Below are 25,698 nucleotides of genomic sequence, written 5' to 3' on the forward strand. Positions count from 1 at the left end.
CCTTAGCTTGATATAGAAAGCCTCCATAGTCTTGTTCTAACATCCTTTTCCAACTCTATTTCACAAATTCACAATGTATTATCCGCTATAGCTGTCCAGGGCTCAAAGCTCTCTTTGCATCAAAATCATTTGGGGAACTTTTAAAAAATGCAAATGATCTGAACACAAACCCCAGAGACTCTGTTTCAGTCAGTTAGAGGCAACGCATTGACTCGGGCTTCTCAGGTGATTTAGGGCAGCTACACTGAGGATCTCTGAGCCATACTGATCTGTCCACAGGCCAAGCATAAACCTATACAACTTGGCTCAAGTTACTCTAATACCTAGAACTCCCTTTTTCTTCATTTGTTTGCTCTTGACATGTAAATCCAACCCAACCTATATAATATAATTTAAATGTAATCTCTTCTACAAAGCCTTCCATGAACATTCTGCCAGACAGGACAGCTCCCTCTATGAGTTTATTTCTTAAGCTCTTATTCATTATCAGTCATCTACTATGGTCCAATTCTTCTGCCAGGCTCACAGTTCCTATCTGGTAAGGCAGTCGAGCATACCAGGAGACCTTGCCTCCCAGACCACAGAACCCAACAGGAACACCGAATCCATAGTACAGGCAGACAGCCAATCAGATACTTCTACTGAAAGTTTGGAGATAAAGTCACCTGGGACCAGGATGGAAAGAAACTAGCATATGTTGATGAAATAAGTCACATTAAAGGCAAAGAACTTGCAAGAATGGCCACCTTCCTGCAGATGAAGTTCCCTGAATTGACCTGGTTCCCACCTTCTTAAGGCCTGGATATTCTGATAAACCAGTGTTTTTGCTAGATCTCTCTAACTTCCAGCAATTCTCTAGGATTTTTTTTTTTTAATGGTTCTACCTTTAATGGGTTTATGTTGCCTGAAAGGATACTAATAAAATCATCAACATATTGGGACACTTCGTCAATTGCTGCACTCGTATTCAATTTAGAGTGAGCAGTCCCTTGTGTATTTATTTCAGATCCTCTAGAGGTTAAAGACAATGCCTTACTTCTCTATACCTGCCCCAGTTGTATGTAAACAATACTTTGAACTAAAGAAGTAATCCATTAGCAGAAATCTCTTCTCTATTACACCACATAATTTTTATCCAAATTAAACACCAATAGTATATACAGTGAAAATGACTGAAAACAAATGGTACTTTATATCATTAAAAAATTCCATTTAATAATGAATTAATTTCAAAGTCAGTATTCTAGGGAGATGAGTTTTTATTCTTATTTATTTTAACATCTTTATTGGAGTATAATTGCTTTACAAAGTTGTGTTAGTTTCTGCTGTATAACAAAGGAAATCAGCTATACATATACATATATCCCGATATACCCTCCTTCTTGGGTCTCCCTCCCACTCTTCCTACCCCACCCATCCAGGTGGTCACAAAGCACTGAGCTGATCTCCTTGTGCTATGTGGCTGCTTCCCACTAGCTACCTATTTTACACTTGACAGTGTATATATATCCATGCCACTCTCTCACTTGATCCCAGCTTACCCTTCCCCCCTCCCCGTGTCCTCAAGTCCATTCTCTATGTCTGCATCGTTATTCCTGTCCTGCCCCTAGGCTCTTCAGAACCTTTTTTTTTTTTTTTAGATTCTATATGTATGTGTTAGCATACGGTATTTGCTTTTCTCTTTCTGACTTACTTCATTCTGTAAGACAGTCTCTAGGTCCATCCACCTCACTACAAATAACTCAATTTCCTTTCTTTTTATGGCTGAGTAATATTCCATTGTATATACGGGCCACATTTTCTTTATCCATTCATCGGCCGATGGCCATTTAGGTTGCTTCCATTACCTGGCTACTGTAAACAGAGCTGCAATGAACACTGTGGTACATGACTCTTCTTGAAATACGGTTTTCTCAGGGTATATGCCCAGTAGTGGGATTGCTGGGTCATATGGTAGTTCTATTTTTAGTTTTTTAAGCAACCTCCATACAGTTCTTCATAGTGGCTGTATCAATTTACATTCCCACCAACAGTGCAAGAGGGTTCCATCTTCTCCACACCCTCCCAGCACTGTTTGTAGATTTTTTGAAGTTGGCCATTCTGACCAGTGTGAGGTGATACCTCATTGTAGTTTTGACTTGCATTTCTCTAATGATCAGTGATGTTGAGCATCTTTTCATGTGTTTGTTGGCAATCTGTATATCTTCTTTGGAGAAATGTCTATTTAGGTCTTCTGCCCATTTCTGGAGTGGGTTGTTGATTTTTTGATATTGAGTCGTATGAGCTGCTTGTAAATTTTGGAGATTAATCCTTTGTCAGTTGCTTCGCTTGCAAATATTTTCTCCCATTCAAAAGACAAAGAGCGTTGTCGTTTCGTCTTGTTTATGGTTTCCATTGCTGTTAAAAAGCTTTTAAGTTTCATGTGGTCCCATTTGTTTACTTATTTATTTATTTTATTATTTTTTTTGTGGTGTGCAGGCCTCTCACTGTTGTGGCCTTTCCCGTTGCAGAGCACAGGCTCCAAACGCGCAGGCTCAGCGGCCACGGCTCACGGGCCCAGTCGCTTCATGGCATGTGAGATCTTCCTGGACCGGGGCATGAACCCGTGTCCCCTGCATCGGCAGGCGGACTCTCAACCACTGTGCCACCAGGGAAGCCCCATTTTTTTTTTTAATTCCATTTCTCTAGGAGGTGGGTCGAAAAGGATCTTGCTGTGATTGATGTCATAGAGTGTTCTGCCTATGTTTTCCTCTAAGAGTTTGATGATGTCTGGACTTACATTTAGGTCATTAATCCATTTTGAGTTTATTTTTGTGTATGGTGTTAGGGAGTGCTCTAATTTCATTCTTTTACATGTACTTGTCAAGTTTTCCCAGCACCACTTATGGAAGAGGCTGTCTTTTCTCCATTGTACATTCTTGCCTCCTTTATCAAAGATAAGGTGACCATATGTGCGTGGGTTTATCTCTGGGCTTTCTAGCCTGTTCCATTGATCTATATTTCTGTTTTTGTGCCAGTACCATACTGTCCTGTTTACTGTAGCTCTGTAGTATAGTCTGAAGTCAGGGAGCCTGATTCCTCCAGCTCCGTTTTTCTTGCTCAAGATTCTTTTGGCTATTTGGTGTCTTTTGTATTTCCATACAAATTGTGCAGTTTTTGTTCTAGTTCTGTGAAAAATGCCGTTGGTAGTTAGATAGGGATTGCACTGAATCTGTAGATTGCTTTGGGAAGTAGAATCATTTTCACAATGTTGATTCTTCCAATCTAAGAACATGGTATATCTCTCCATCTGCTTGTATCATCTTTAATTTCTTTCATCAGTGTCTTATAGTTTTCTGCATATAGGTCTTTTGTCTCCTTAGGTAGGTTTATTACTAGGTTTTTTTGTTGTTGTTGCTGCAATGGTAAATGGGAGTGTTTCCTTAATTACTCTTTTCAGATTTTTCATCATTAGTGTATAAGAGATTTCTGTGCATTAATTTTGTATCCTGCTACTTTACCAAATTCAGTGATTAGCTCTAGTAGTTTTCTGATAGCATCTTTAGGATTCTCTATGTATAGTATCATGTCATCTGCAAACAGTGACAGCTTTACTTCTTCTTTTCCGATTTGGATTCCTTTTATTTCCTTTTCTTCTCTGATTGCTGTGGCTAAAACTTCCAAAACTATGTTGAATAAGAGTGGTGAGAGTGGGCAACCTTGTCTTGTTCCTGATCTTAGTGGAAATGCTTTCATTTTTTCACCATTGAGGATGATGTTGGCTGTGGGTTTGTCATATATGGCCTTTATTATGTTGAGGAAAGTTCCCTCTATGCCTACTTTCTGCAGGGTTTTTATCATAAATGGGTGTTGAATTTTGTCAAAAGCTTTCTCTGCATCTATTGAGATGATCATATGGTTTTTCTCCTTCAATTTGTTAATATGGTGTATCACGTTGATTGATTTGCGTATATTGAAGAATCCTTGCATTCCTGGAATAAACCCCATTTGATCATGGTGTATGATCCGTATAATGTGCTGTTGGATTCTGTTTGCTAGTATTTTGTTGAGGATTATTGCATCTATGTTCATCAGTTATATTGGTCTGTAGTTTTCTTTTTTTGTGACATCTCTGCCTTTGGTATCAGGTTGATGGTGGCCTCGTAGAATGAGTTTGGGAGTGTTCCTTCCTCTGTTATATTTTGGAAGAGTTTGAGTACGATAGCTGTTAGCTCTTCTCTAAATGTTTGATAGAATTCGCTATGAAGCCATCTAGTCCTGGGATTTTGTTTTTTGGAAGATTTTTAATCACAGTCTCAATTTCAGTTCTTGTGATTGGTCTGTTTAAATTTTCTATTTCTTCCTGGTTCAGTCTCAGAAGGTTGGGCTTTTCTAAGAATTTGTCCATTTCTTCCAGGTTGTGCATTTTATTGGCATATAGTTGCTTGTAGCAATCCCCTATGATTCTTTGTATTTATGCAGGGTCAGTTGTTACTTCTCCTTTTTCATTTCTAATCTTATTAATTTGCGTCTTCTCCTTTTTTTTCTTTCTTGATGAGTCTGGCTAATGGTTTATGAATTTTGTTTATCTTCTGAAAGAACCAGCTTTTAGTTTCATTGATCTTTGCTATTGTTTCCGTAATTTCTTTTTCATTTATTTCTGATCTGATCTTTGATGATTTCTTTCCTTCTGCTAACTTTGGGGGTTTTTTTGTTCTTCTTTCTCTAAATGCTTTAGGTGTAAGTTTAGATTGTTTATTTGAGGTGTTTCTTGTTTCTTGAGGTACAACTGTATTGCTATAAACTTCCCTCTTAGAAATGCTTTTGCTGCATCCCATAGGTTTTGGGTCTTCGTGTTTTCATTGTCAATTGTTTCTAGGTATTTTTGGATTTCCTCTTTGATTTCTTCAGTGATCTTTTGGTTATTTAGTAGCATATTGTTTAGCCTCCATGTGTTTGCATTTTTCACAGTTTTTTTTTCCTGTAATTGATATCTAGTCTCATAGTGTTGTGGTGGGAAAAGACACTTGATATGATTTCAATTTTCTCTAATTTTCCAGGCTCAAGTTGTGACCCAAGATATGATATAGCCTGGAGAATGGTCCATGAGCACTTGAGAAGAAAGTGTATTCTGTTGTTTTTGGACAGACTGCCCTATAAGTATCAATTAAGGCTATCTTGTTTAATGCGTCATTTAGAGCTTGTGTTTCCTTATTTATTTTCATTGGTGTATTAAAGTCCCCTACTATGATTGTGTTACTGTCGTTTTCCCCTTTTGTGGCTGTTAGCATCTGCCTTATGTATTGAGGTGCTCCTATGTTGGTGAATAAATATTTACAATTATTATATCTTCTTCTTGGATTGATCCCTTGATTATTATGTACTGTTCTTCTCTCTTGTAATAGTCTTTGCTTTAAAGTCTATTTTGTCTGATATGAGAATTGTTACTCCAGCTTTCTTTTGATTTCCATTTGCATGGAATCTCTTTTTCCATCCCCTCACTTTCAGTCTGTATGTGTCCCTGGGTCTGAAGTGGCTCTCTTGTAGACAGCATATTTATGAGTCTTGTTTTTGTATCCATTCACCCAGTCTATGTCTTTTGATTGGGGCATTTAATCCATGTACATTTAAGGTAATTATCAATATGTATGTTCCTATTACCATTTTCTTAATTGTTTCAGGTTTGTTTTTGGAGGTCTTTTCCTTCTCTTGTGTTTCCTGCCTAGAGAAGTTCCTTTAGCATTTGTTGTAAAGCTGGTTTGGTGGCGCTGAATTCTCTTAACTTTTGCTTGTCTATAAAGGTTTTGATTGCTCCATCGAATATGAATGAGATCCTTGCTGGTAGAATAATCTTGGTTATAGGTTTTTCCCTTTCATCACTTTAAATATGTCCTGCCACTCCCTTCTGGCTTGCAGAGTTTCTGTTGAAAGATCAGCTGTTAACCTTATGGGGATTCCCTTGTATTTATTTGTTCCTTTTCCCTGCTGCTTTTAATATTTTTTCTTTGTATTTAATTTTTGATAGTTTGATCAATATGTGTCTTGGCGTGTTTCTCCTTGGATTTATCCTGTATGGGACTCTCTGTGCTTCCTGGACTTGCCTATTTCCTTTCTTATATTGGGGAAGTTTTTGACTATAATCTCTTCAAGTATTATCTCAGACCCTTTGTTTTTCTCTTCTTCTGGAACCCCTATAATTCAAATGTTGGTGTGTTTAATGTTGTCCCAGTGGACTCTGAGACTGTCCTCAATTCTTTTCATTTTTTTTCTTTATTCTGTCCTGCAGTAGTTTTTCCCACTATTTTATATTTCAGGTCACTTATCCGTTCTTCTACCTCAGTTATTCTGCTATTGATTCCTTCTAGAGAATTTTTAATTTCATGTATTGTGTTGTTCATCATTGTTTGTTTGCTCGTTAGCTTTTCTAGGTCCTTGTTAAACATTTCTTCTATTTTCTCCATTCTACTTCCAAGATTTTGGATCCTCTTTACTATTATTACTCTGAATTCTTTTTCAGGTAGACTGCCTATTTCCTCTTCATTTGTTTGGTCTGGTGGGTTTTTACCTTGCTTCTTCATCTGCCACATATTTCTCTGTCTTCCCATTAACTTAACTTACTGTGTTTGGGGGTCTCCTTTTCGCAGGCTACAGGTTTGTAGTTCCCATTGTTTTTGGTGTCTGTCCCCAGTGGGTCAGGTTGGTTCAGTGGGTTGTGTAGGTTTCCTGGTGGAGGGGACTGGTGCCTGTGTTCTGGTGGGTGGGGCTGGATCTTGTCTTTCTGGTGGGCAGGGCTGCACCTGGTGGTGTGTTTTGGGGTTTCTGTGAACTCATTATGATTTCAGGCAGCCTCTCTGCTAATGGGTGGGTCTGTGTTCCTGTCTTGCTAGTTGTTTGGCATGGAGCGTCCAGCACTGGAGCTTGCTGACCGTTGGGTGTAGCTGGGTCTTAGAGCTGAGACAGAGATCTCTGGGAGAGCTTTCACCAATTGATGTCCTTAACTCTACTCTCCCATCTCAGAGGCTCAGGCCTGACACCAGGCTGGAGCACCAAGACCCTGTCAGCCACACGGCTCAGAAGAAAAGGGAGAAAAAAATAAAAAAATAAAAAGTAAAAACTAAATAAAATTTAAAAATTATTAAAATTTAAAAAATTCGAAAGTAATTTAAAAAAAGGAGAGAGCAACCAAAGCAATAAGCAAATCCTCCAACAATAACAAGCACTAAAAACTATACTAAGATAAACATAAAAATCAGAAACAAGTCAGTCACAGACAGCAAACCCCAAGCCTACAGTTGCTCCCAAAGTCTACCGCCTTAGTTTTGGGTTGATTCATTTTCTATTCAGGTATTGCACAGATGCAGGGTACATCAAGTTGATTGTGGAGATTTAATCCACTGCTCTTGAGGCTGCACGGAGAAATTTCCCTTTCTCTTCTTTGTTTGCACAGCTCCCAGGGTTCAGCTTTGGTTTTGGCCCCACCTGTGCATGTAGGGTGCCCTCAGGCTTATGTTCCTACCCAGACAGGATGAGGTTAAAGCAGCGGCTGATTAGGGGGCCCTGGCTCACTCACGCGGGGGTGGGGAGGGGTATGGTAGTTATAAGTGGAATGCAGGGCAAGACTGCCACAGCAGAGGTTGGTGTGACATTGCAACAGCTTGAGGCGCACCGTGAGTTCTCCCAGGGAAGTTGTCTCTGGATCAGGGGACCCTGGCAGTGGCGGGCTGCACAGGCTCCCGGGGGGCTGTGGATAGTGACCTGTGCTCGCACACAGGATTCTTGGTGGCTGCAGCAGCAGCATTAGCATTTCATGCCTGTCTGTGGTGTCCAAGCTGATAGCCGTGGCTCGCGCCCAGCTCTGGAGCTCAATAAGGCAGTGCTGTGCCTTCTGTGGGCAGACAGGGAAGGAATCCCCTCTCCTTGCATACCCTGAAACAATGGTCTCTTGACTCTTAGGCAATTCCAGAGTTTTTCCCAGACTCCCTCATGGCTAGCTGTGGCGCACTAGCCCCGTTCAGGCTGTGTTCATGCAGCCAACCCCAGTCCTCTCCCTGGGATCTGACCTCCGAAGCCCGAGCCGCAGCTCCCAGCCCCCACCCGCCCCACCGGGTGAGCAGACAGCCTCTCAGACTGGTGAGTGCTGGTCAGCACTGATCCTCTGTGCAGGAATCTCTCCGCTTTGCCCTCTGCAACCCTGTTGCTGCGCTCTCCTCCGTGGCTCCGAAGCTTCCCCCCTCTGCCACCCACAGTCTCCAACCGCAAAGGGGCTTCCTAGTGTGTGGAAACCTTTCCTCCTTCACAGCTCCCTCCCAGAGGTGCAGGTCCTAACCCTATGCTTTTGTCTCTGTTTTTTCTTTTTTCTTTTGCCCTACCCAGGTACGAGGGGATTTTCTTGCCTTTTCAGAAGTCTGAGGTCTTCTGCCAGTGTTCAGTAGGTGCTCTGTAGCAGTTGCTCCACATGTTTATGTATATTTGGTGTATTTGTGGGGAGGAAGGTGATCTCCACGTCTTATTCCTCCGCCATCTTGAAGGTCCCCCTTGGCAGATGAGTTTTAACACATTGTTTTCATCAAATTTGAAGGAGATTAAGAGCAAGAAGGTATACCAGGAAGATGTGGAACCCAACAAACACATCAAAAATATATATACATGTGGAGCAATTCTCACTGAAAACTAACTGAAAACTCGCAGAAAGACTTATACAACCCATAAGAGAGACAGATATGTAATCAGATAGGAAGGGAAGAGAAGCAGTCAGGCCGGGACCTGTGCTCTTGGGAGGGGACTCAGAAGAGGAGGGAGATCTTCCCTGGGGAGTGAGCTGTTAGAGCCACATATTGGGCCGCCAAGCCCTGAGTTCCAACAGTGGGAAGAAAGACTCCCCTCAGCTGGTTAGAAAACCAGTATGACTCACACAGGGGCTGTAAGAAACCTGGACTCCACTTGTGAAGTGTGAACACACACTTGCTTACTCACAAAACAAGGTGGAGAAAGCAAATTGAAACTACACCGGACTCTGGCCAGTTTCCCATGACCACTCTGGCATGCGACCCAGCTGAGCCAAGTGTTCATTCTGGCCCCACTTGCTTTGCAGTGCAGCTCCACACTAGGTGAGGGCTGCTACGGACAAGCAGAGTGAATTGTTGTGAAGGATGGAGCCAGCTCAGAGCCAGTCAGCTCAGATCCCAAATGGCACCTGAATGGGGTAACAGTGGCCACTTCTGGCACCTAAGGGGGCAATGCACCAGAAGCAGTTCAGTACTCTGCCACAACCCACATCCAGATCCACACAAAGAATCTAGCCAGCCCCTCTTGATCCAGCACTATGCCCTTCTGGGGCAAGGGTGCTAGTGCTGAAAGAGGGGAGAACACAAGTCAGATGGAGTTGACCCAGCTCAGACCTGACCCTCACAGCTTCTGCTCCAGCAGCTTGGGACCTGACCTTGCCCCCAGTAGACTGGAGTTTGCCACTAAGAATAGGGGAAGCCCCAGCTCACACCTAGTTCTTGCTCTAGCCACTCCATCTCTAGTCCCACTTCCTACCAAGGTGATAGCTGCCAGTACGCTCTGGGGAAAGAGAAGACTCATGTTTACATCAGATCCAGTTCTCCCACCAAAGCCAATGGGCACAGACAGACTATATAAGGATGCTTCCACATAAGGACACCCCTTCAAGATCACAATAGGTAATGGTTTCACCTAATTTCAAAGAGATGGAGAAAGATAAGCAAAATGAGAAGACAGTGGAATTTGTCTTAATTAAAAGAACAAGAGAAAACCCCTGAAGAAAACAATAATGAAACAGAAATAAATGATTTATCAGATAAATAGTTCAAAGATTAGTAATAAGACTGCTAATAGAATTAGGGAAAAGAATAGATGAACACAGTGAGCATTTTAACAAGGAAGTAGAAAATATAAAAATAACCAGTCAGAAATGAAGAATACGATAACTGAAATGAAAAACACACTAGAAGGAAGTAACAGCAGACTAGGTGATACAGAAGAACACATAAGTGATCTGGAATATAGAATAATGGAAATAATCTAATCAGAACAGCAAAAAAATTTTTTTTTATTAAATGAGAATAGTTTAAGGGACATCTGAGACATCAAGCATACCAACATACACATTATAGGAGGGCTAGAAGGAGTAGAGAGAGAGAAAAAAGGGCTGAAAATGTATTTGATGAAATTATGGCTGAAAAATTCCCAAACCTGAAGAAGGAAAACAGCTATCCAGGTACAGGAAGCACAGAGAATCACAAACAAGATGAACCCAAACAGACCCACACCAAGACATATCATAATTAAAATGCCAAAAGACAAAAGAGAGAATTCTAAAGGCAGCAAGAGAAAAATAAAGAGTCCTATACAAGGGAACCCTCATAAGGTGATCAGGTGATTTTTCTGCAGAAACTTTGCAGGCCAAAAGGGAGTGGCATGATATATTTAAAGTGATGAAAGAGAAAAACCTGCAACTCTACCCAGCAAGATTACCATTTAGAATCAAAAGAGAGATTAAAAAAAAAAATTCTCAGACAAGCAAAAACTAAAAGAGTTCATCAATACTAAAACTATCCAAAAAAAAGTTAAAGGGTCTTCTCTAAGTGGAAAATAAAAGGCTACGTCAACAAGTATGTACCCAGGAAAGGAAAAATCCCACTAGTAAAAGCAAATACTGTAAAGACTGGGGATCAACCACTTAAATAAGCTAGTAGGAAGATTAAAAGACAAAAATAATTGTAAAATCAAGTATAACTACAATAAGCAGTAAAGGGATAAACATGAAGATGCAAATTATGACATCAAAAACACAAAATGTGAGCGAGTGGGGTAAAAAGATGTAGATCTTTTGAAAGGTGTTTGAACTTAAATGACTACCAGTTTAAAACAAGTAGATAGGGACTTCTCTGGTGGTCCAGTGGTTAAGAATCCACCTGCCAATGCAGGGGACATGGGTTTGAGCCCTGGTCCGGGAAGATCCACATGCCATGGAGCAACTAAGCCCATGTGCCACAACTACTGAAGCCTGCATGCCTAGAGCCCGTACTACGCAACAAGAGAACTCACCACAATGAGAAGCCCATGCACCGCAACAAAGAGTAGCTCCCGCTCAGTGCAACTAGATAAAGCCCGTGCACAGCAACAAAGACCCAACGCAGCCCAAAATTTTTTAAAAATAAATTATAAAAATAAATTAATTAAAAAAATAACATTTGCATTTCCATGGCAAGATCCTTCAAAAAAAAAAGCAAGCAGATATAGTTATAGATCAACATATATGAACTCTATGGCAATCACAAACCAAAACCTACAACAGATGCATGAAAAATAGAGAGAAAGGAACATAGGCATTCCACTAAAGAAAATCATCAAACTACCAGGAAGAAACTAAAAGAAGAAAAAAAGAACAGAGAAGAACTACATAAACAACCAAAAAAACAAGTAACAAAATGGCAATAAGTACGTATCTATCAATAATCACTTTAAATGTCAATGGATTAAGCGCTTTGATCAAAAGACATAGTGTGGCTAACTGGATAAAATAACAAGACCCATCTATATGCTGCTTCCAAGAGACTCACTTCAGAGCTAAAGACACACACAGACTGAAAGTAAGGGGATGGAAAAAGATATTTCATACAAACAGAAATGACAAGAAAGCAGGGGTAGTAATACTCATGAGACAAAATAAACTTTAGCCTTTAACAAAGGCTAAAATGAAATACAAAGAAGGGCATTATATAATGATAAAGGGATCAATAAAAGAAGAGTTTATAACACTTGTTAACATATATGCACCTAATACAGGACCACCTAAATATATAAAGCAAATATTAACAGACATAAATGGAGAAATTGACAGTAATACAATATTAGTAGGGGACTTTTAGACCCCACTTACATCAATGGACAGATCATCATCTAGACAGAAAATCAATAAGGAAACAGTGGTCCTAAGTGACACATTAGACAAGTTGAACTTAATAGATATCTACAGGACATTACAACTGAAACCAGCAGAATACACATTATTTTCAAGTGCACATGGACTATTCTCCAGGACAGATCACATGCTAGGCCATAAAACAAGTCTCAACAATTTTAAGGGAATTACATAAAACATTTTTTCTGACTGCAGTATGAAACTAGAAATCAATAACAGGGAGAAAAGTGAAAAAAACACAAACACATGGAGATTAAATAACATGCTACTAAAAACCAATGGGTCAATGAAGAAATCAAAGAGAAAATCAGAAAATACCTCAAGACAAATGAAAATAAAAACACAACTTTCCAAAATCTATGGGATGCAGCAAAAGCAGTTCTAAGAGGGAAGTTTATAGTGATACTGGTCTAACTCAAGAAATAAAAGAAAAATCTCAAATAAACCACCTAACCTACCATCTAAAGAATTAGAAAAGAAGAACATACAAAGCCTAGAGTCAGCAGAAGGAAGGAAATAATAAAGATCAGAGAGGAAATAAAATAGAAACACAACACACAATAGAGAAGATCAATGAAGCCAAGAGCTGGTTTTTTGAAAAGATAAATAAAATTGATAAACCTTTAGAAAGGCTCATCAAGAAAAAAAGAGAGAGGATCCAAATAAGCAAAATAAGAAATAAAAGAGGAGAAATAACAACTGATATCACAGAGATACAAAAAAATAATAAGAGAATATTACAGTCATATGCCAACAAATTGGACAACATAGAAGAAATGAACAAATTTCTAGGAACATACAAGCTTCCAAGACTGAACCAAAAAAGAGAGAATCTGAACAGATCACTAGTAGTGAAAATGAATTTGTAATTAAAAAATAAAACAAAACAAACTCCCAGCAAACAAAACTCCAGGACTGGATAGCTTCACAGGAGAATTCTACCAAACATATAAAGAAGAGCTAATATATATTCTTCTCAAACTATTCCAAAAAATTGAAAAGGAGAAAAAAATAACAAAGCTCCCTGATATAAGACTATACTATAAAGCTACAGTAATCAAAGCAGCATGGTACTGGCACAAAAACAGACACTAGATCAATGGAACTGAATAGAGAGTCCAGAAATAAACCCATGCACTTACAGTGGGGTCTTTTTTTTTTTTTTTTTTTTGTATTTTGAATCTTTATAAATGAGTGGTTAATGAGGAAAAATTCATTTTCTTTAAAAATATATTTAAAGATATCCTTCCTGACTAATATTAATACATTTGCATCTTCACCAGAATATCTATCACATGCTTTAATTTCACTGTTTTTGACCAAATTGACTGAAACCAAGGTTATTAAAGAACTGGAGCCTCAGTTTGAAATAATCTATGACAAAGGAGGCAAGAATATACAATAGAGAAAAAGACAGTCTCTTCAATAAGTGGACAGCTGCATGTAAAAGAAGGAAATTAGAACCGTATACGAAAACAAAAGAAAACACCTCGAAATGGTTTAAAGACCTAAATGTAAAACCTGAAACCATGAAACTCCTAGAAGGGAACATAAGCACAATACTCTTTAACATAAATTATAGCAATTTTTTTTGGATCAGACTTCTCAGGGAAAGTAAACAGAAATAAAAATAAACAAATGGGGCCTAATTAAAGTTAAAAGCTTTTGCACAGCAAAGAAAATCAACAAAACAAAAAGGCAACTATGGAATGGGAGAAAATATTTGCAAATGATATGACTGATATGGGGTTAATATCCAAAATACATAAACAGCTCATACAACTCAATATCAAAAAAACCCCAAACAACCTGGTTAAAAACTGGCAGAAGAGCTGAATAGACATTTTTCCAAAGAAGATATACAGATCACCAACAGGCACATGAAAAGATGTTCAACATCACTAATCATCAGAGAAATGCAAATGAAAACCACAATGAGATATCACCTCACACCTGTCAGAGTGCCTATCATTGAAAAGTCTACAAACAACAAATGTTGGTGAGGATGTGGAAAAAAGAGAACCTAGCGCACTGTTAGTGAAAATGTAAATTGGTGCAGTCACTATGGAAAACATTATGGAAGTTCCTCAAAACACTAAAAATAGAACTACCCTATGATCCAACAATTCCATTCCCAGGTATATATCTGAAGAAAACAAAAACTCTTATTGGAAAAGATACATGCACTCAATGTTTATAGCAGCATTATTTACAATAGCCAAGATATGGAAGCAACCTAAGTGTCTGTCAACAGATGAATGGATAAAAGGGATATATATATATTTCACAGTATGTATGTACACATACTATGAAATAACCATATAAAGAATGAAATTCTGCCATTTGCAACAACATGGATGGATCACTAAGCATAATGGGTATTATGCTTAGTGAAATAAGTCAGAGAAAAACAAATACCCTATGTTATCACTTATGTGTGGAATCTAAAAAATAAAGCAAATAAATGTATATAACAAAACAGAAACAGACTCACAGACACAGAGAACAAACTAGTGTTTTCCAGTGTGGAGAGGGAAGTGGGGGAGAGGCAGGATAATGGTATGGGATTAAGAGACACAAACTACAATGTATAAAATAAACTAGAAACAAAGATATATTGTACAACAAAGGGACATATAACCATTATTTTGTAATGGAGTATAATATATAAAAATACTAAATCACTATGTTGTATATCTGTAAAACAATATTGTACATCAAGTACACTTTAAAAAATATATAAAAAATAATGATAGTAATAATAATAATAAAACGTTAAAAAGATTTGAGAGACAAGAACTATTTTATTTGTGTATTTATTTATTTGTGTATTTATGTATGTATTTTACTTGTGTACTTATTTATTTTATTTGTGTATTAAAATGCAATGATATTCTTACAGATATTGGGGCTTCAGACATCCAGTTAGATCTAAAATTTCAATTTGATGGGTTTTTACATTTTTTATACCAAGAATTCTTTTCTAAGACTACTGAGCTACATTTCTATTGTTTTATTATTTCAGTTTACATAAAATATCTTGAATCTTTAATAGCTACTGGCACCTTCCTTTTCTCTATTCAGAATATACCCTCTATTCTCCACCTATCGGCCTTAGTCTTTCCCACCACAAGCTGCAACTCTGAGCGTGAAGACCCTCAGCAGAACCCACATCCACCCCCATGGTGTATCTGCTAAGCTGGCTGGTGAGGTAACCTTTACACTGTCAGAACCACTTATGGAAATTCTTTTACCACTACTTGTGCTTGGTCCATAACATCTCCATAATATGATACTTAAAACAAAAGATAAATCTATGCTGCAATTCTACTCAGTTGGAATGAGGTGATATAGCATTTCTATAGGCACTTATCTGCTTAGCTGGCTAAGGGATTTGGACTTTCATTTCTCATGGATGTTTCCTATGCTGTAATTTTTCAAAGATGCTTGAGGGTATACTAATGAAGCTGAGAGAATTATATTTAAAGGATTTACAAAAAGAGATAGAAAGCACAAAAAATAAAAAAGTAGAAGTATAAAACATATCAACATCTTAACATAGCAGAATACTTTATTACTGGAGCTTCTTTATTGCTAAACAGCAATAAAAAGCCATTCAATTTAATATGGAGGGAGTATTGCCTGCTTTTCTTCCCCCCCCCCCCCCGCTTTTCTTTTGCTACCCTCCATTAACCCTGTGCTACCTCTCTCGATGGATTAAGTTGACTGCCCTGAGTGGTTTACTGAGAAAGAATTCATCCATGTAAGCTCTATACTTATGATATATAATTTTATTTCAGGAAATAAAATTTATGTATCAATAAAATAAATGTCTCCTTTAATTTGCTTCTATTGGGAATTTGAATCACTGTGTAATTATCAAGTGCTTAGACTAAATTTTTCAAGAAAAAGAACTGGTCACCAAAGCTTACAATTAAAGGTGTCACAGGATGCAGTGTGTTCAAAGTCTCATTTTAGGATTACTTACCAGGCAAGGTAATATATAAAACACCCACCCATGCTCACACATGTTTAATTCTTTTGAGCTCAAAATTTCCTAATTTAATTTATGCCACAGCTGTGTAAATATTTTTTTCATTATAATTCAAATCAAGATTTTAGGCAGAATTGATAACGCTTTGTCATTATGAGCAGAGACAGATAATTTTTTTAGTCCCGAAGGTCATACAATTTGGGAGTTCTCATTATGAATAAAAAATTAGGTACAAAAGTGAATTTAGGGTGAGAAAAAATAATAGAAACCATAAAGTTTTTAAGGCTAACGAATATGGCAATAATACATAACTTGGAAAAATAATATAACATACTTATGAACTATCTGACACACCTCCCTAATACTTTTCTTTTTACAGTTTTGGCTGTATAATGTTCAATTACCTATTCTATGATAATTCTATAATATATTTTTCTATAAAGAGAACACAGAGATAATTTAGTCATTCCTCTAGCATAATAATAACTTTTATCTTTTCCTGATAGTATGGAAAAAGTGTGTGTGTGTTTTTTTTCTCCCATCTTCACTTATTATTGGTACAGTCATGTAAACGTTTAGGACTGTTGTCAATTTGGGCAAAACGTCTATCACGTGTCTCTCAAGTATGTATGCTATAAACACAATAATTCTAAAACATTCTACACAATTCCCACGATATTGGATAATGAGGTGATGGAGCCAGGAATGGGACCCGTGCAATCCAGGTAGAGAAAACAGGAGCCGATAACTGAGGAATATTGAGAGAGCCAAGTGCTAGTGTTATGGCTCTGCATGGAAAATGGAAGAAAAAGTTAAAAAGAGAGCCATAGACCATATTCTACTCTAAGAGGTTTGTGTCTTATTCCTAGGCTAGAAGTTCTCGATTTTTGTCAATATCCCAATATTCGTGGTGAATGAAGTTGGACATAACCGTGGAGAACCCAGTTGTTTTACTAGCTTTGAGGGCAGAAGCAATTACAACCACTAGTTGTAAAGCCACCAGAGTGACAGCTGAGCTTAGTGACCTGTTTCCAAAGAGTCAGGTGGGGGATGGAGAGTAACATTATAATGGAGGAACCAGAAAAACAGTACCTTAACCATGTGTTCAAGGTTAACATCATCAATGATAAGTCATGTTGATAGCATAGAGTCTTGACATGATGTGATGAGACTCATGTCACTTCACCTCTATGGTCTTCCTTCCCAAAACATGAGACAAACCCAAACTGAGGGACGTTCTACAAAATACCTGACTAATACACCTCAGAACTGTCAAGGTTAAGAAAAACAGGGAAGTCTGAGAAACTATCATAACCCAGAGGAGGCTAAGGACACATGGCAACTACATGTAATGTGGTATCCTAAACGGGATCCTAAAACAGGAAAAGGAAATTAGGAGAAACTAGTAAAATAAAAATAAAGTTTGATTAATAGTAATGTACCATTGTGGGTTTCTTAGTTGTGACAAATGTACCATAGTAATGTAAGATATTATCAATAGGGAAACCAGGTGAGGAGTATGTAGGAACTCCTGTCTTTGCAAGTTTTCTATAAATATAAAACTCCTCTAAAATTAAAAGTTTATTTTAAAAAAGGCGAAATGAAGGAAGGCAGCCATCTTCTTGGGACCATATATAGAATCAGTCATTTTAAGTGGAAGAGCCATGGCATTTTGAGTTTTCCCTATATGAGAAAAAAAGAACCTGTGTACATTTTTATAAACTTTTTCTTGGAATCAACACGAGCTGTCTAGAACTGCAGGCTAGAATGCGAAATGTCAAAGTTCGATCTTAAATAACTTGGGCAGCAAACTAATTAAAGATTAAGTAAGCTAGATATGAAGGTATTTGAAAACTGATGTACAAGCTCTATGGCAAAAGAATTCAAAATGAAAACATTTATCTAAACTACTAAATTTGGGGCAATGGTGAGGAGAGTGGAATGCAGAGAGAAAAAAGAAAATTCCCAAGGAGGGGGCAAGAACTTCTCTCCATCAGAGTAGGAAACATCAAGTTTAATGTCACTTCCTTGGGAAGGTTTCCTGATCAACCACTAGCTTAGGTCCCCTAACTCCATACTTCTCATATGACTTCCTCCAACTGTAATTTATTTACTTGTAAATATAATGGGCACTATCATCTTTCTCAGAACAAGAATTTGGTCTTTCACTTTTAAAGATACAGTTTAAATGAATCAGAGAGGTTTTTGCAATACAGCAGCCCTCCCCGACCTGAATCAAACAGAGTTGGTCACTACAGTCCCCAGCTCAGATGCAGTGTAATGCATCTGATTATTAAAGTCCTGTTGGGATGATATGGTGCAAGATAACTTTACATCTTTCAACTAAAATAGGTATTAATTAGATCCATTACCTCCCATATTCAAATAATACCTGCATTTGACACATGACATTGCAAGTGGAGTATACTCAATTTTCCCAAAAAACATTGTTACAAGATGCTAAATAACCCAATAAGCAATTAACCCACATGAAGAAGTACAAAACAGAACCTAGAGGTTATTATTTATCTACTTGACATGAACCTTATTTTGGTCATCAAAAAATAAAACATTGCTCTCCTTCTTCCCTAAGTCTCAGGGCAACAGTTTGGTTGAACCTCAATAGATAATGTAGAAAGACTTTAATATTTTAAAATATGGTGCGATTAAAATCTCAAAAAGAAAAAAAAACCTCCTAAATTTTAGCTTCCAATTTCATCCATTTATTAGCAAAGGCTTGAGATTCCTTAGGATAGAGAGCTTTAGGCAGAGAGTAACAGTTTCACCCTCAAGTGGCAGCATTTAGCCACAGAGACCGGGAGGGATCACGACACAGCACAGCCCATGCACTGGAGAGCGTGCAGAGGGGACAGCGATCCACCCAGCTCACAGTATGACCATGAGGGAGACCAGCCCCATCTCCTGCAGACTTCCCTAATTGAAAGTTATGAGGCTTCAATCAAGTTATCATTTAGAGCCATTCAGAACCATCTGCACTGTCAAAACATTTGGAAAGAGGGCTGCAGATAAAGCCAGTGTCGGGCTGCATCTGACAGGAGGGCAGCAGATGAACAGAACCATAACTCGCCACAAGTCAGTACTTTTGCCTTTCTCTTCTTCAGCACTATGATGGCACCAGAAATCTCCTCAAAGCCTATGTGTTCATTGAAAAAAGGCATCTGAAGTAGTGTTTCTCACCTTTTAATGTATACACCAATCACACGGGGATCTTGTCAGAATGCAGATTCTAGTCACCTAGGTCTGGGTTGAAGCCTGAGATCTTGCATTTTTAACAACCATCTCAGCAATGCCGATATTGCTGTTCAGAAGACCAGAAACTGAAGAGCAAGAATCTAAAGGAATCTAGGTTAAGTCTGTGTTGAAAGGAGTTTTATAACTCAGATTAATTCTCTAAATATGTATTCAGGCTCCATCCAAGGGAACCACAAAGAAACAGGAGACTAATAAAATAAGTTAGATTAAATGCTAAACACAATCTGAATTTAACACATAGGGATGCAATACTAACTCAGAAAGGTTTCATGTTAATTAACCTAATAGGTAATTTTATTTAGCCATGCTTCACTGAAATACATCATTATGTAATTAAAGGTAGTGCAATTTGATGCACAAGGTGGCCATTTATTTATCTTTTCTCTGTTGGAATATATATATTTGTAAAATAGAACAAAGAGGGTTTTTTTCCCCTAGTTTAGCTTCTAAAAGATCAAAGTTTTTTAAAAAGTGGGGTTTTTTTGTTAAACTTGTATGAAAATGTATTACACATAACAAACGTGATCTTTTCATTTTGGCATCTGTAGTATTTGGAAAGTTAAAGATTAAAAAATTACATTTCACATGTCCTTGGTAGCTACTGAAGGGACTGAACTGATTCAACTGTCACTCACCATTTACTGTGGTTAGTGCTTCATTAGGCACAGATAGGCACAATATATCTTAGTCAGATACTTCTGTGGAGCACGCAGCTCTCAAGGAATGAAAACAAAACCAATCCAAACACTAGACTGTGGGTGAAAGCCCATCTCAGAGAACATTCAGTTCAAAACAATAAACTTTTTATATATGGAGATACGTTAACATTTATTTTTCAAACTATGAAACAGAATTGTATCTCTAAGAATTGTACTTACAAATGAGGCATGTCAGAACAAAACCTAAACAAAAGCAAAGAATGAAGTACAGGAACCTAACGTAGTTCCATAAAGCCAAGGCCCAGGGTGGCCCGCTGCTGACTGGAGAGGAGGGACCAGGCAGTGAGAGGGAGCCCCTTACCAGCATCCACATCTGAAATAACACTGACCAGAAAGATCTCGAAGCCTAACCGCCTTAAAGTACCAACTGGCAACAATGCTCATTAAGTTACAATGATAACTCTTGCTCATACATTTTAATATGCAGACATCTATGTTGATATATTTTACTGTATATATTTCAGTATACATATATTTTGGTACATATATATTTTAGTGTATGTGCATGTGTGTACATATATACTTTATATATATTTATACATAAATATATAATATAAAAATGTATACTTAAAATATGTATGTGTGTGTGTGTGTGTGTGTGTGTGTGCGTGTGTGTGTGTGTGTGTATATATATATTTTTTTTTTTTTAAATCACATTGCAAAGCTGTATTTTTGGTTTCTGGTGCAGTTACCTGAGCCAGAAATCCAGGAATCATCTGAAACCCTTGCCCTTCCCCTATCACTCTCATTCAATCGAGTTGTCACATCGTAACTATTCCTAAATATTTCTCCATTCTGGCTTCCAACCACTTTCCCCCACTCTCCATTTTTTCCTTTTTCTCTACCTGTTCTTAAACTCTGTCCCTCTTCCCTACCCACAAATATCAGTTGTTTCACCCCTTGGTGGGGTACTTTTGTCCATGGCCTGGCCAATGTATCCTCAACTCTAGCTTTGTTAACTTTGAAAGATGGCTCTGACGAGTCGGGCCAACTAATTACCACTTGGTGACACCTTCCGTGACCACCCCCCCCCCAACCTATCCTCAACTATCCACCAAAGATAAATTTATCACCTTCCCCTCTGAGCCACCACTGTACTGACTGTGTATCTGTGTTACAGCTTATTACACTGTTTTTCCTTCTGATCTTGAAGGCATGGAAGGATCTTTCTCATCTTTATAAGCCCCAGGACCTAACCTGGCACCTGGTACAAAATAGGTGTTCAATAAATATCTTTCAAATAAAAGAATGAATGAATGAATGAATGAATTATACAAACTATTCTGAGGAGTGTACACAAGAAACTGAAGTAGAGAAAGGAATTTGATTTAGAACTAATATCATCATATAAAATTAAACACTAGAAAAAATCAGTTCAGTCATGACATCAAAATATCTAAACCCTAACTTCATTTATGTCACTCTGAAGGAATTCCAATGGTCTCCATGGAAACTTCTGGTTCAACAGTACAATTTACTCGATTGTTAAAATTTAGAGATAGAGGGACTTTAGAGAGTGCCTAAGACAATGCCTTGATTTTTACATGTAAAGAAACCATATTACATGTTTAAATGTCAGCCCCAGAACCTGAAGCTGTGACTCAGAATCCTGGGCCAGTGAGCCTTCGTTATGCCATGCCGCCTCCCCAGTTAGAATGACGCGTCTTTATTTGATCAGTCTGGTCAGATTAAAAAAGAAGAAACGGATATGGCGAATTCGTTCTCATTCCTTGTGACACAAATGCTAACAAGGATAAAAATATCAAAAGAAAGTCTATAAAATTAAGGTTTGGGCAGAAAAAAACCAATAAAACTATCCCTAAAGACTGAAGTCTATCACCATTGATAGTGTACTGAAAGAAGGATGGGTGTTTAAAGATGCTTGAAAATTTAAAACAGACTTCCATAGATAATGAAAACCCCAGAGATAAAGTCTTAAAATAACAGCCACACAGACTTCCCTGGTGGCACAGTGGTTAAGAATCCGCCTGCCAATGCAGGGGACACGGGTTCGATCCCTGGTCCAGGAAGATCCCACATGCCACGGAGCAACTAAGCCCGTGCACCACAACTACTGAGCCTGCAAACCACAACTACTGAGCCCATGCGCTGCAACTACTGAAGCCCGTATGCTCTAGAGCCCGTGCTCCTCAACAAGAGAAGCCACCGCAATGAGAAGCCCACACACCACAAAGAAGAGTAGCCCCCACTTGCCATAACTAGAGAAAGCTCGTGCGCAGCAACGAACACCCAACGCAGCCAATAAATAAATAAATAAATAAATAAATAAATAAATAAAAGTAACAGCCACATATTATATAGATACCTGGGAATATTCAGACAGGAACATCCAGAAACCATTAACAATTGATACAAAAATTTAAATAGGAAAGGCCCTTACTGAGGACTACAATAAGGAAAAAATATAAAACTCAACATATTGCATTGAATAGCCGAGAAATATTATTTCTTGCACTATGGAACAACAAAGGAAGAGAGGTTCCATTCGGTTAGTCATTTAAAATGCTACCACAGAAAGCACTTCTCCAAGGAATAACTGCAGACCAGGCAGGACAGGAAAAAACAAATTAATAAGCTTTGCACATCTTTAATTTCTGTTTATATGACAGCTGATGCAAAACAAGGAAGTCATATTATAAGATTCCTCCCTGCAAATTTATTAATTGTCCTGCAATAATGTGGGGAATTAGGAAAAAATCGTTTATGGGTAATTATCTTAAAGATCACAGCAAATGACACATTCAAGCAATCTTTTTAGAGAAACATATCTAGCATATCACAAAGACAAATCACTGCTGAAATCATGTAAATTACTCTCCTGAAAGAACAATTCTGAACTTCAGTTTACAGAGTGGTAAATTGATACATTTAGTTCCAGTCATCAAATGGCATAGCTGTACTTAGATGGTCTGTGGTTAAGAATGCTGGAATGAACACCACTAAGGTATACGACTAGATGGATGATACTTGACAGGGAAATGTTTGACCCCCATCTGCTATGACAACCCTCTTAGATAACACATGGAAGACCTGAAGGCAAAAACCTTCCCACCATAAATCCTCATTGCCCATTTTTTGGTGAAGTCTGCGGCCTTCTTGGAATACACTCAAGGGCTTGCCCTGGAATGTGGCTGTATAGATTAGACAATGCATACAGACTACAATGTGAATGACGCCCCTGGAGTTGTGTGATGCTGTAACACTAGTGGGTGCTGCTGAAGGACAGGGACCAGGTCTTTTTCACTCTTGAACCTCTGGACATTCTGTAGGGTGTTGTTGAATGAATGAATGAATGGCTGAACATAATCATGTTGTGTAAGGGAGATCTTAGTGGGAAGGGGGCTGGCCCTGAGTCTCTAGAGGTTCTTTTCACCTCTGTGCCACCACCAACCAGCTAGTGTGAACAGCATAACCAAGAATCTTCAGATTTGGGAGGTCGGGGTATAAAATGGCCATAAACCTAATAAAACCAAATTATGAATTGATTTCACTGGGTTACTAAAATTCTGAAACAGTTTCTAAATTTAACATGTTAGGATTAAAAATAACAAACATGAAAATTTTTATAGTTGATATAATAAAGTTTTTCAATTTGTTGAGTCTACATTAGGCTATGAATATATTCTGTCTTCAGAAGCAAACATGGTGAAAGCTAGCTGTCAAGGAAGAACCACTGAATTTTCAATGAGAAAGAATAGAAATGCCTTGCCAGGCTCTACAGAAAATGCAATTATGTGAGTATCTCATTCTTAGAATCTACTGTCTCACATGGAAATACAGAGAAATATAAATGCCATACCAAAGATGAACAATCCACATGTGTACAGGAAAACAGGAAGCTACTCAGATTCTGTCCTTAGTAATTACTAAGTGCCTGTCACAGACTATAATTAAGTTTTGTTTTATATTTTAATGGAATTTAAAGCAGGCTGTTTCTTGGCCACTGATAGGCTAGTTTAGTTAAGTTTGACTTTCTTTTTCAATTATTGTACTATTTCTTTTTTTGCCCAATGTCATCTTTACCAATAGGAATCTAAGGACATTCAATTTGAAGACCAAAACTGGAAAACAAGAAAAACCCCAAATATCTAAGTTTATTGATTACATAATATAGTATCTAAAACCAAGAAAGCTACTAGTATATTTAAGTTACATTAATTCATAGAGCAGAATACCAGTAAATGAAAATGTGATTCCTAATTAAAGTACATGCTAGATAATGCAGTGTCCTGAGGAATTAAATCACAAACGTCACAATAGCACAGAGGTCCCCACTTTCATACTTCAATGAACAGTATGAAGTAGACACCCAAGTCCCTTTACCAACAATGTTTATATAAGCCCCTAGCTTCTCTCCAATCACACTGTCATTCAATCATATCTTCCCTGTGCATGCAAGATAACAATCTACTTTTTCACCTTCATTGGATTAGAAACTTCATATTGACTGGAACATTTGTTGAAAGAGTTTCACTGATTGCTTTTGCTTGTTTTAATAGTAAGCTCATGGTGGATTCACGCATTGCCATTGATCAGAGAACTACCTTCTGCAATCACTTCTTTCAATTCATGTAAAATTTTTATCTTTTAAAAAACTATCATTTCACATTCTATTCCTTTCCATCACTAGCTTATCAGAAAGTGCTCGGCTTTCTTTTCACATTTGTTTTCATAAATAAAGTTGTCATCACTACATTAACAGTTAAATGGTAAGGATTATAAATTTCCACAACCACACTAAGAAGCTGGCAGTCAAGATGCTCCTGCCTGCACCATGCTGTTGATTGGCTCCCACCCATCAGGACTTGCAACTCAAATCTGTGGCCAAGCAAAGTCACAATTTTCTCTAGGACAAGAACCTTAGCAGTCAACTGTCCATAAGTAAAGCCACGAATATTAAATTATCAACAAGAGTAGGACATTCGGTAAAATGTACACAAACTCCCCCTCCCTCCCAAAAGTGACTGAAGTGTCAGTTAAGGAATAACATTTTAAACAAGGATAAAATAGATAGATGAGGACACACAAGAAGATGAGAGAGAATTTTTTTCATAAGTTGTGGATGAAGGTGTAGCAATCTAGGCAGACCATAGGCAGATACAACTTCTCAAGTTATAGACTGAGTATTTACCTACAACAACTTAGAAAAGGCACACAGCTTGGATACGTAAGTTCTAGAAAGTGTAAAGGTGAGTCTGACAACTGGAAATAGGGTGGAGGATTGAATGTTTGTACAAACCAATTGACCCATAGGCCTTCTCTGACCATCTCTCACCCCAACCCACCAGCAGGACACTGAGTGTTTATCCTCTGGAGAAATTAAATCCAAAAGTCCTCAAATTGAGGATAAAACGTGAGAGCAGAGTGAGGCACAGAGCTGAAAAAAGGGAAATTAAGTAAAAAATGTGTTTAATTGGTCTGTGTATCTAATTGGCACCAACAGAAAAAGATACAATCAAAGCTCATTATCAAGCAATTTCAGATTACCAGGGACAGATATAAGAAGCTAATACTTGCCAGGGAGAAAGTATGATGAGGCACACAAATGCTTGCAAATCTGAACGGAATCAGACTTTTCAGTAGCAATAGTAGAAGCTCTAAAGAAAGTAAGCAATACATTCAAAATTCTGAGGGGAAAAAAAACCCTCATTATATACTCAACCAAAGTTTATCAATCATGTGTGGGAGCAGCATAAAGACATTTTGAGAAAACTAAGAGTTTGAAACTTGTATTTCTAACACATTCTTTCTTAGGAAACTAAAGG

At 37.9% G+C, this 25,698-nt stretch overlaps 1 protein-coding gene across 5 annotated transcripts in view; it reads right to left on the bottom strand.

The window, feature by feature from the left end:
* The window catches only part of CDK14 (cyclin dependent kinase 14), a 618,912-nt gene that overhangs the window by 196,232 nt on the left and 396,982 nt on the right, over positions 1-25,698 (bottom strand). The gene's annotated exons all lie outside the window — the stretch shown is intronic.

The sequence above is a fragment of the Tursiops truncatus genome, chromosome 9 (assembly GCF_011762595.2).
Source record: "Tursiops truncatus isolate mTurTru1 chromosome 9, mTurTru1.mat.Y, whole genome shotgun sequence".
Classification (NCBI taxonomy): domain Eukaryota; kingdom Metazoa; phylum Chordata; class Mammalia; order Artiodactyla; family Delphinidae; genus Tursiops; species Tursiops truncatus.